We start from the raw sequence: 12,022 nt of genomic DNA, 5'->3' as shown, positions 1-12,022 counted from the left end.
ACTAGACCAGTGATCTCCAAATGTTTTTGATCATGCACCTTTATCAGTAAGACCTTTTTTAGCTTGCACCCATAATAGAGGCATATATATTTGTTTATAAACTGTATACATGTACTGTTCTATTAATGTATTATGTACATTATAGAACATATTTTAAAAATAGAAATTAAATCAATGTGGGATAAAGAGGAAACAAACACTATTTTGAAAATATTTTATTTTATTTTATTTTATTTTATTTTATTTTGCTAAAATCTGTATTCCTTCACTCCAGTGGATTGTCTGGCACACACCCTGGGGGTACTTTTCCCTGCCACATGCATACTTTGGAGAGCACTGGACTACACCCTAATGCAAAGCCTAAAGCTTTGTGATGAGCTCTGTCCACAGCTATTGTTTACATTTCTGATGGCCTTGGTGAGGAGGATAAGGAGGTGGCCTCCTTATCACAAGATGCAGAGCTGCCTCAGCTCTTCTTAAGTGTTTTACAGTACTGCAGAAAAACAGATTCTGAAACAGCTGGTTAGGACAGTCAAAATCATTGATAAAAATGATCATTCAGCCTGACCACATCTGAATTTTCTAGGTTCTGTTTTCTTATATTTACCAGCTACAGGGAAAAAAATGTCAGTTTTCAAAAAAACCCCAAAAAACCCCCACAACTTACTGAAAACAGTGGCCATGACTTTAGAAGTTTCTAACCCATTTACAGCCAAAGTAGACCTACAACCATTTGATAAAGACATTGAGAATTTTATTTAGTCTTTTATATTGTCCTAAGTTTCTTTTCAAATTAGGATCAGCAAACTGAGGATTAGCAAATGCGCACATTCTTTGAATTAGACCTGCAATCATGCTTTCAGTTGTACTGATAAGATTAAACCCACTGTTTCAGGCATAACTTTATTTACATATGCTGACTCTTGGTTTTCAAATGTGTTTAATGCAACACATTTGAAAGTAGTGTGACATTCAAATCTTTGTTAATAAATTATGCTGGGCTTTCTTGAGAAAGGTAAACCCACAAACACCTGCCTTTGTTTTGCCATTTTCCTGTGTGCTTTCCTGTGGAAATTCATATAGCAAAGGTTTTGGGAAAGTAAGAGCTGTAAGAATATAAGCATGAACTTGTATTTAAAGAATAATTCTTTATAGCTGTTTAACAACATTTATAATTAAAGTTTGTTTAATTCATTTTCTTGTGTCTAGAAGCAGCAATTTGAAGCAGTAACAGAAAGCAAATATTGATAGTGAAACAAAACTATGATAAAATGCTGGATTATTTAAAGGTATTTTCAGACTAGTTTACATTTGAAAGCTTTCTGACATTCTTTATGCCCTCTGCTGACATATACCTGAATTACCAGACAATTAGTACATTTAACATGCTAGTCTAATAAATCTTCGTTACTGGCAGATTATCTAACGCAGTCTGCAGTTCGATGGAAAGGCTCTGGGTTTGAGTGCTCTAGAAATGTAGGAATTTATGCCAGCACAAAACCTGGCAAATTATGTTAACCCTTTTGTTTGAATTTATACTTATATTTCAAATATGTAATTGGATGTCAGTGTTTGGGGGTAGGTTTCTGACTTTATATGTTTTCTTGTAAGAGTCCCTCAGTGCTATTGACTGGCCATGTTAATGACTTAAGGACCAGAATGCATAGATCCCCAAAAGACGTGCTTAATCTTCTTGGGCTGCCCAGCACCTTTCTGCTGGAATATTAGAAGAGACAGTAATGATTACAAAACAGACACTGGTTTGCATTGACTTGGAATGAGAAGATTGCTTGTCTTCAGTTTGCTTCCCCCACGGTGGCATCAGGCAATTCCTCCGTACTTTGTTTTCAACCCACTTTATAAACACAAATCCATCATTCTTTTAATCTGCTGGAGTGCTGGTTGAAGTTGACTCAAAGATAAAAGGGTCTGTATCCTGTTGGGTCTCTGCTATCCTTTAAGTAGTATTTAATGACTGTACTGTTGGTGAGACAATACTGGCAGAGTCATAGGAAGACTGTACTGCATTGTGACCCAGATCATTATCAATCAGATAAAAAAGAAAAAGAGGTGCACAGAGCTCTTTTTTAGATTTAGTTGTAAATAGAATGCATTCCATAGAGTTTTGTATGAGCTCTGTTTTACAGAGGATGTTTATGAGGCTTTTCAACAAGGAAGGGCCGGTAAAGTCTTTACTATACCAATCCAATATATTGAAAACATATGTTGAACCACAAAAAGTCTTGAGTTTATCCCTCTCCCACAACACAAACTAATCCAAGCCTGGTCTTTTTAATTTATCTCCTGTATTTTGAACCATCAACGGACATAAAAGTTATATTGCCAAACTCCAGCTTCAAAACAGAAGCTAAAGTACTTCATTTTTAAAAGAAACCTTAGATTTTGATGTAATCATAGCATTCTAAAGAGAATAAGAGAGTCTAGAGACTGTAAGGCAAATGTTATTAAACTTTGAGCTAATGAAAGAGTCATGAGAGCTGACAACACCAAATGAGCTTGAGTTTCCACATTGATTGATGGTGCTGCTACTTGCAGGACCAATTATGAGGTTCTGCAAGCTGGGTCTTAAGGCTGTCAAGGACAGGTGCCTGAGGTTGTAACCAATGGGTACCTTGCTGTATATAACATGGGAGATCATAGCTTTGGCATCTATTCACAACTTCTCTGAGTTTAACCCATTTGTATTTCAGAGGAGATTAAAAAGAAAGATCAAATATGTTTGTGTCAGCCAGACATCAAATGTAGCAGTCTCCTGCTTTAGATTTACCCAGTCCATAGTAAGGTGCAGCTAGTGTTATTTAAATGTTCAGAACACCCTTAAGCCACAGAGAACTTTGTGCTAAAAGTTCTGTTCATTCTAGTTCCTATGGAAAGTCTATGAATCGTCTTTTTCAGTGCTATCTTATTCCATGGCCATGTGTTGGGGTGTCCTCCCCCTGCTGTGTAGCCCTGGGAGAGGGGCCCTGAGGGCACAGACACGGGGTTTCCCTGCCCCTGCTCAGCCTCGTTCCCATGGGTTGGTTTGTGTTCCCTGCGCGGGCAGAAGGACCCTTGGTCCCGTGACTGGAACAGTTCCTGGGCAGAGCTCCGGCCATGCGGCTGGAGAAATAAACATCTCTGAAACAGCTATCAAGAATCTGTCCATATAGATTTCCTTTCCATGGGACTCCTGGTTTGATATATGCATGTTACAGTAATCCCCACTGTAGCAGCCATGTTCACATCCAAGAAAATGGAATTCACCTGACAGTTCTATTCAGATCTTAAATCCTTCTCTAACTTGAGTTCTAGCTCAAGACTAGTCTAGTCCAAGGAGAGGAGCAAGCCTCCTGTGAAGTTTTGAGTGTTATCAACTGCATATGAAAAAGTCAGCATTTCTTTCACAAAATAAGAAAGAGAAAGGTTGTAGCTGTCTGCCTTCCTCATTGAGGGAACACTTGAAAATATGACTAGTGAAAAGGACAGCATGTATACCAGAATGAAAATGAAATTCCTTTAAAGGGAGGAAGACACTCCATTCCCCTGGTAAGCAATTCAAGTTAGCAAGTAAGTATATGTTCCACTCCAGGTTTCAGTTGGAATATGGCACTAACCAATAGTGGTGAGGAGTTATCAGTCACACTAACATTTTTTTTTCTGATTAGTAATAAAGTGTTTACTAATATTTCCCTTTAAAGTGTGGTTACTCAGTTTCAGGATTAGCACCCATGAGACATACGGGAGCCATTCACATCTCATGTCTTTTGTTGTACCAGATATGCATATTTTGAAACCTAATCGTAGAGCTGCAGGCCTTCCAAGGCAGATATTAAGATTGTTTGAATATATGTGTATAGTATCTTGCAAGAAACTTAGACACTGAATTGTAAATACACCAAATAAAATAGGCTTCCTTTTTGGGGGGATGAGAGATGAATAGTAAACCAAAGCTTAAACTCTGAAGACCATATAGAGCCATGCATTGAAAAAAAAAGAAGAGTCATTACTACAGAATAATACTTTAGATTTATATATTGCAACATATTCCTGAGTATTTTCTACACAAGGTAAGTGGATCGGGTAGTACTTTTTCAAATTCAACAATATTCTATCAGAAGAGGTCCAAAATAATAGCATGCAAAGATATTTGTGCCCATTTGTGTCTAGTTTTAATTCATTATCTGTACATGAAGTCAATATTTTGCACTGGCGAATAAGTTTTAAAAGTGAATGTTCTTTCTGTACACTCCGGCTTTCAGACAATTTATGATTTGTTATCACATTTCTCTGATTCCAAAAAAGTGTCTTCTTTCACTGGTTACATGTGAGAGACTTACGAAGTTGACCAAAGGTAAGCTGTTATCAAAAATGCAAAAGAAACAGGCAGAAGCCTCTTTTAAAGTATTTCTGTTAAAATGACACGCCACAAAGATTAAGTTAATATGTAATTGTGGTGGGTTGACCTCAGCTGGATGTCAGGTGTCCACCCAGCTACTCTATCACTCCCCTCCTCAACTGACAGAAGCCTGTTCCAGCGCAGGATTCCCACGGGATGGCATCCTCCTTCAGGCATCCCCCTGCTCTGGTGTGCGGGTCCTTCATGAGCTGCAGGTGGATCTCTGCATCACCATCAACCTCCAAGGGCTGCAGGGGCACAGCTGCCTCACCATGGGCTGCACCGCAGGCTTCAGGGGAATCTCTGCCGCAGCACCTGGAGCATATCCTGCCCCTCCATCTGCAGGTCTCACATATCCTCACTTCTCCCCAGTGCAATAATTTACATACATGCTTTGATTTTTATCTCCTGAAATGTGTATGATCTAAAGCAGCAATGTCAAAAGTTTTAATTACATAACAAATTAAGTAAAATAACAATCTAGAACCACATAGTAGTCCTTTCTGCATAGCAAGAGATTTGACTTAAAGCATCTATAGCTTTGGGAAATGACTGGATCCCACTCTGTCTTTTTGGTTAGCCAGAACATGAGTGTCTAAGAGTTTATGTCCAATTGCTGAGTGCTTCAACGAGAGGACAAAAATTTTCCCAGTCTCATACAGCTTTTTGTTCTGACCAGTCTGTCCAGCATGAATCTGGTCCATGTGCAGGTGGAGATTTAGTCCAAAGCCTGCGTGAATCTCACCCCTGCAGCAGGGGCTGATGAAAGCTGCTGCATTGCTTTGGCCTCATGTGAATTTTAGTCTGAACCCATGAAAAGGTCTAATCGTTGTATCAGCTCAGCACCATTGGTGATTCCTTATGCTTGTAAAAACCGTAAATATATGGTGGGAAACACCAGGCTTTATGGAAAATATTGTCCAAGTAAGTTTTTTAGACAGGTTCTGTCATACATAAAGCCAGCAAGACCTTTTCTGCACAGTCATTACCTCTGATTCTCTAGAGGCTTGGTTGTGAGGTTTTTCTTTTAGACCCCCCCAATTGTAGCATTGTTTTTTCCCAGGAGTTGGCTTCAGTTAAGTTTTTAATCTCTATTAAGTCTGTGCTCTGCCTAATTTGGAATGGAGACAATTGCTTTGACAGTTGTTATACCTTCACTATGCTCAGCTTGAAGTTTCAGCTAAGAAATCATTGTCTAAGTTATCTTTTCTGTCTGAGTTTTGGATGCATTATGTACAAACAAGAAGTATCTTTCTAGCTGTAGTCTTCTTCTTTCTTTTTTTCCTGTGTTCTCTTTTCTGTGTCCTCTTGCTGCATGGAATTTTGCAGAGGTAGGACTTCACTATAAAATATTGGTGTCAGTCCAACATGTACATCTGCCTGGCTTAGTAAATATGCTTCTACTGCAAAAAAAATAGGAAACAGGCTAAGGGAGTGGAACCAAAAAGCAAGAGGGAAACATAAGATTGGTAGCAAAAGAACTTGAAGGAAAATTAAAGGGTCAGCAGAAAAGAACTTCCCTGACTGAGTAGCTTTATGTGTACAAAGAATGGCAAGCTTGCACAGAGAATGCTGTCTTGCCTTGAGCACGTTATATATTTTATTAGGTATTTTTTCCTGTCTTTTTTTCCCCTCGTTGCTTACCAAAAATTAAATGACGGTATTTAAGGAGACAATAGGGAACTGATGGCCTCTTTTTTTCAAAGGGCTAGTTTATTACAAAGGTTATCATTTTTGTGTGGCTCCTATTTTGCAATTGACACAAAACAGGAACTTGCTGAACAAAACACGAACAATCTGAAATCCAGCTCCTCCTTAAAAGCTTACTGATGTGATTGTGATAGCATATGGTACTTACAGGTTTTTGGGAAATCCCAAGTACAGTTTAGGTACACAATTACAGATTCGAAACAGTTACTGTTCAGAAATACTACTAAGGAGACATCAGCTGAGTACTCAGTGGTGACCAACAAAGCAAAAAGACTTTAGATATGATTTAGGGAGAAAGGAGAATGAAAAGAAAACACTTTTTTTAATCTAAGGTACCCATATTCTGGAGTATACTGCAATTCTCCTGTCCTCTTTAAATAAGTGGGCAGCAAAATTGGCAAAAGGAAAATAAAGATTCTGAGAAATGCAACCATTTCCATGAAAGGGACAAAGATATATGTTTTGTTACTACATTTATTATTATCTCAAAAGAGATAAGCATGAGAGACCATGATGGAGTGTCATGGAAAAGGTAAATAAGGACTAACTTTCAACATCAGAACTACAGGGTATCATATGAAATGAGGTAAGTGAAACCTCTGAACAAGAGAAAGAGATATTTCTCATTACAAGAAGCAGTTCTGCTAACAGAGCTCCTTGTCACAGGGCATCATGGATGTTAGGAACTTACATAGTTCAGAAAGCAACAGATTCTTTAATAGAAGCTGGTAAAAAGAAGCATATCAATGGTGACACAAAGCTGCAAATCACTTGAAGAAGGGGAAGTCTATCAAGTTTTGATGTATGTTTACTTTACTTTTTTTAATATATTCTTGTAATTTCTTGTCGTCAGCTGTCGGAAGGAGTCTACTTTGCTAGATGAACCTCTGCTTTAGTGTAGAGAGTCTTATTTTAATGTTAATTTATGGTTTTTGTAAAGAAACAGATCTGCAAAACCAGTAATGATCATGGTGTTTTCACCTCAAGCTCTTGTTTAAAGAACTGACTTTAAAAAAAGTAGCATAATTTTTAGGATTATTGAATATCTCAATCAGAACCAAATGCTTAAGGTCCATGTTCTGCAGGACTACAAATGCATCTCAGAGAATCAAAGTATTCATTTCTGTCCGGCAAAAAAATACTTGTTTTCACATTTGGTTGTCATTCATATGAGACACTTCAGTTCCTGGGGCGTTTTTGTAAAAAATACAAAAGGTCAGGATGATGTCCTATGCATGGAATCCAACAGATAACTTTTCCTGTAACTGTGATTCGCCTTTGTATTTGTTCTTCCAAAAAGGAAAAAGGTTCCGTCAGTCATTTGGTGACATGCTGTGTTGGCAGAAAACTGAAAATTTACTGGAAACAACCCCCCCTGCTTTTACATACGCATGTTGTTGCTTTCTTACAAAACAAGGTAAGCATAACTGCCTTACCTGCTGAATTTTACAGAAGTTTTTATAAAATAATGAAATTTTGAGGGCTACAATCTAAATGTGAATAGGGAAGCCCAAAGCTTTGCAAGAAGGCTTGTATTAATGAATCATCATGTGCAATAAATGTATGTTGTGATTGATGGAGAGTTCTGTTTTGAACTTGGTTTTAATGCCATGGAAAACAATGTTATCTTAGTGTTGTAATGTTGCAGTTGGCCTTTTGTATTTTCAAATACACAAAGTGTATTCCTACCTACATATGTTTCTTCTGGGACAAAATGAGGTACCAGCAAATACAGGCTTTTAGAACTTTCCATATCTGTTTTTGGCACTAATTTGGAAGTATTACAGCTTTGTTATTTTCCAAATGTTTTAATTATTTTAAAATACGTAATACTCCTGAGCATTTCACCTTTTCAATCAGATACATAATAAATAACCATAAGAGCAGACCACTTAAAATGCATTTCTCTACAGTGGAAGTCAGACACTCCGTCCTTCTCAAAAATTAAAATAACACAATTTTGCCATGTTTAATGGCTTATTAGTATTTGAATGCAGATCAGAAATCTGTGCTTTAAGCTGTGCTCTTCTTCTCATAAAATTCACAGAGTTTTAACCAAAATCATTCTCTTTTAAGAGAAAAACAAAAAATTCAGGACTTAAATTTATCACATAGAAACGTGCATAATTTAAAAGCAATTACACCAGGCCCATGAGATGAAATGCAAATGATCATAGGCCTTTCAAATAGTCTCAACCAAAGTCTAGCAGGCAATTTGTAGGAAATTATGCATGTAACAATTTTTAGTCTGCCTTATGGACTGTGGAACGTCTCATAATCAAAGATTTCTGAGAGATGTTAAAAGGTCTGTAGACTGTGGCTCTTGTCTCTTGAGCACAGCACTCCAAATTTAACTCTCATGGACCTGACTAGCCTAACAGTGTATCTGCTTATATATTGCTTATGGTTCTTGACCAAACAAGCAACTAGAACCAGTAGTCCTTGCAGCTGTGTTTCTGGTCACTCATTTACAAATGAGTTTCCATCAATATCTACTTTAAATGCAAGGCAAATTTACTGTTGCACTTAGCTTGTGAAATTAACATAAATGTCAACCCAATTCACATTAAAATATATATTGAAGTGACTTGGAAGGTGGACACCTGCCGTGAGAAGCTTTCCCAAGGAAAAGTTTTTAAAATACATAAGACAATCACAATCACAAGTTTTTTAATAACGTTGAACTAAAATCTAAGCACAATGAGAAAGTAGTACCTGTGTTTCTTAACCGTTGAATTGATTTGGTAGGGAAATGTGACTTTTGTTCAGATGATATTTAAAACTAATGCACTATGGCTTTGTTGCATTTTGGTTTTCATCCAACTGCACTTTAGAAGTGTAAAAGGCAAAATACAGCTTTCTTGTACTCATATCTGCTTTGTGATTTTGTCGGGGATTTTTTCTTTTTTCCTTTTGTCTCAATTATGTGCTCCCCTTCATATGTTCCATCTGTGTATATCTGCTTCCCCCTCCCATTCTTATTTGTTCTTTATACTTATTTTCAACTATTCTTTTAAAACCTAGTTTATTAATTCTCCTTGTACCCTTCAGTGCAGCCTATGCTCCTTTCATTAACAGAAGCTTTAAAATTATTTTGCTGATTCACTATCAACTTTTGATTACAGAGGAGGAAATCTAAAAGCCATTAAAAATATATCAGTTTTTGTTGTTGGGTTTCAAGAGTTTCTCATCTTTATATGACCCAGAATCTTGAAATTCTGACAAGTTTCTCCACTGTAAAATTTTTGGGAACAGACAAAGTAAGGGAGGAGAATGACAGGTAGGATTCAGCAGAACTCAGAAATAGGTCACACTTTTCTGTAAACCTGAAAAAAATAAATTAGTTGCATATGGGTTGTCTTGACATACAGAAAGAAAAGGGCATTGGCTCTTCAGTGAGCAGGGGAAGATGGTGCACTGAAACTGCTCCCAACTAAATTTGGTTAAAAATTACTTCTACATTCCCCCAATATGCATTTTACACTCTTGTCTTCTCCCTTATTTTATTAACTGCTGTTACCTCTGGTTGAAGCACAGTATGTCAAAGTAAGATCAGGCTTTTACTGAGAGCAAACCTTCCCCCAGCCTAGGCAGCCATTGTACTCTTTCAATAATTTAACTTTTATTTTGCTACATGTGCTAAACTCCCAGAAAGTTAATTAAAAATCTGTGTGTTTTTTATGATAATTTAAAACATGGCTACTATATGGAAAAAGTATTACCACAGAGTACCTGGAAGATATGCCAGAAAGGCTTAAGTAAGGAAAGAAATATGTACATTTGCTCTCTTATCTCAATAGACCAACAGCAGTATTTTCTAAGGACTTCCACGGGAATTGAGAGGACACAATTTTAACTGGTAACTACCAATACTTACTCCCTCCTGTTGCTTCCTAACTCACTCCCTCCTCTCTCCTAGTACCTCTTTTTATTCAGAAGGACAAAAGCTGCTTCATTCTCACTTATTTTGAAATCATTAGACCATAGTGATGGCATCAATCATCTCTTTCAAGTCCATCTTTTGCCAGTTTTAAACTTTGGTTTATACGCTTTACCTACCTTTTGTCTGCTGAAACCCAAAGCAGCGTGAAGAAACTAATCATATCAAATGCAGAAGCACTAATGCTTTAGTGTACCATTTGGGTTTGATAGAGAGATTTCAAATACTCAGGTAATTTCAAAGTCTAATATTTTGCATACTTACAGGGTTAGGGATTGTTTTATTCAAATGTATCCATCACTTAAAGACATTGTAGTTGTTTGGTGATAATTCCGTTCTGTAAGAGATCTACAACTACCTGTAAGGAGGTCATAGTAAGGTGGGTGTCAGTCTTTTCTCCTGGGTAACAAGTAGCAGAATGAGAGGAAATGGCCTCAAGTTGCACCAGGGGAAGTTTAGATTAAATGTTTGGATTTTTTTTTTTTTTTTTTTTCACAGAAAGGGTTGTAAAGCGTGGAAACAGATTGCCCAGGGAAGTGGTGGGGTCACGATCCCCAGATGTGTTCAAAAAACCTGTGGGTATAGCACTTGTGGACATGGTTTAATGGTGAACATGGTGGTGGTGCTGGGTTGACAGTTGGACTTAATGATCTTAAACGTTTTTTCCAGCCTTAATTTTTCTATGGTCCTATGATCTAGTACTTTCACAGCTCAAAGATGTTTGGGACTTGCCGGAGACTGAAAGAAACGTATTATGTCAGTTGTCTAAAATACACACACACGTGCACTCCTACACACACACACATACATAATGCAATACATTTTGTTTCAGACTATTTAAGCGTCTAGAAATGTTTTACTTTATGCCCCTATATAGTTGTACTGGCAAAAACATCTACATGGGTATCACTGAAACAAGCTTGTTTTCAGGCTTCTGGCTGAGAATGTTGATCAGCAGTCTGTATTTCTTCTTTCTTTACACAAGTATATAAAAAAGTGAATACTTTCTGATCCTGGACAGAAATACAATAATAATATCTTTCCAGTAGATAAGCAATGCTTACTATTCAATTTAATTTTAGCCAAAGTAATTGGCAAATCTAAGTATTCAGTTTGCATATGTTTGTTGAAAAGAGGCAAAGATTTACAATTATATGTGTTAGAATGATTGTGCTCCTGGGCTGGCAAAGAAAGAATAGAACCAGAGAAACACTATCAAAGCCAAGAGGAAACTGTCTTATTCATACACCTAAGGGCTTTCCTCTCTGTGGTTTAGTGGCAAGGGCAAGTTAGGAACTGTCTCAACACCTTTCGTGTCTATACAGGCAAATCTCTGTCTTGAGTCAATTACTGCTGTAAATCTCAGGCCTGAAGCTCAAGCTGTGCAGCAGAGCTGCAGTCACAGCTCCCTCCTGAGCTAGTTCAGCTGCTTATTCTACCACAGTCCCTGCCCACGGCAGCTGCTATTCAGTGGTGTGACAGTTTGCGGTAAAACTGCTCCGCACCCAGCAGTCCTAGGGTGAAATATTGCAAGCAATGGATTCAGCTGTGTTCTCCAAGATTTCAGACTAATTGAAGCTGATTTGCAGTCTATTATTTAGGCGCTAGATGTCTCCATATGCTATAAGCACACCACACAGGCTATGCTTATTCGTAAACAAAGAGGAAATCGCTAGAGCCAAAGTAGGGCAGTGTTCATAGACACACAAGTGAGTTATTACTTTGTATTCATCTGTTTGTAATATTCCCAAGGAAATAACTATGTTGGGAAACGTTTGTATTTCCCGAAGCATTTCATTGAAGCATCTTGAATACGATCAGGGTGTCTTTTTTGGTTTTTGGTTTTGTTTTTTTTTTTACTGTCTCATTAGTAATGAGTGTGGCCCAACCTCGGTGCACGGAAATGGTGGGAGGTCCCAGACTTAAGAGAAGTCCGTTGTCAGACTTACATCAAAGCAGACAGCCTGAGAGGCTGA

This window comes from Corvus brachyrhynchos, unplaced genomic scaffold, assembly GCF_000691975.1.
Source record: "Corvus brachyrhynchos isolate BGI_N302 unplaced genomic scaffold, ASM69197v1 scaffold716, whole genome shotgun sequence".
Lineage (NCBI taxonomy): Eukaryota > Metazoa > Chordata > Aves > Passeriformes > Corvidae > Corvus > Corvus brachyrhynchos.
Note: the sequence above shows the minus strand (reverse complement) of the source record.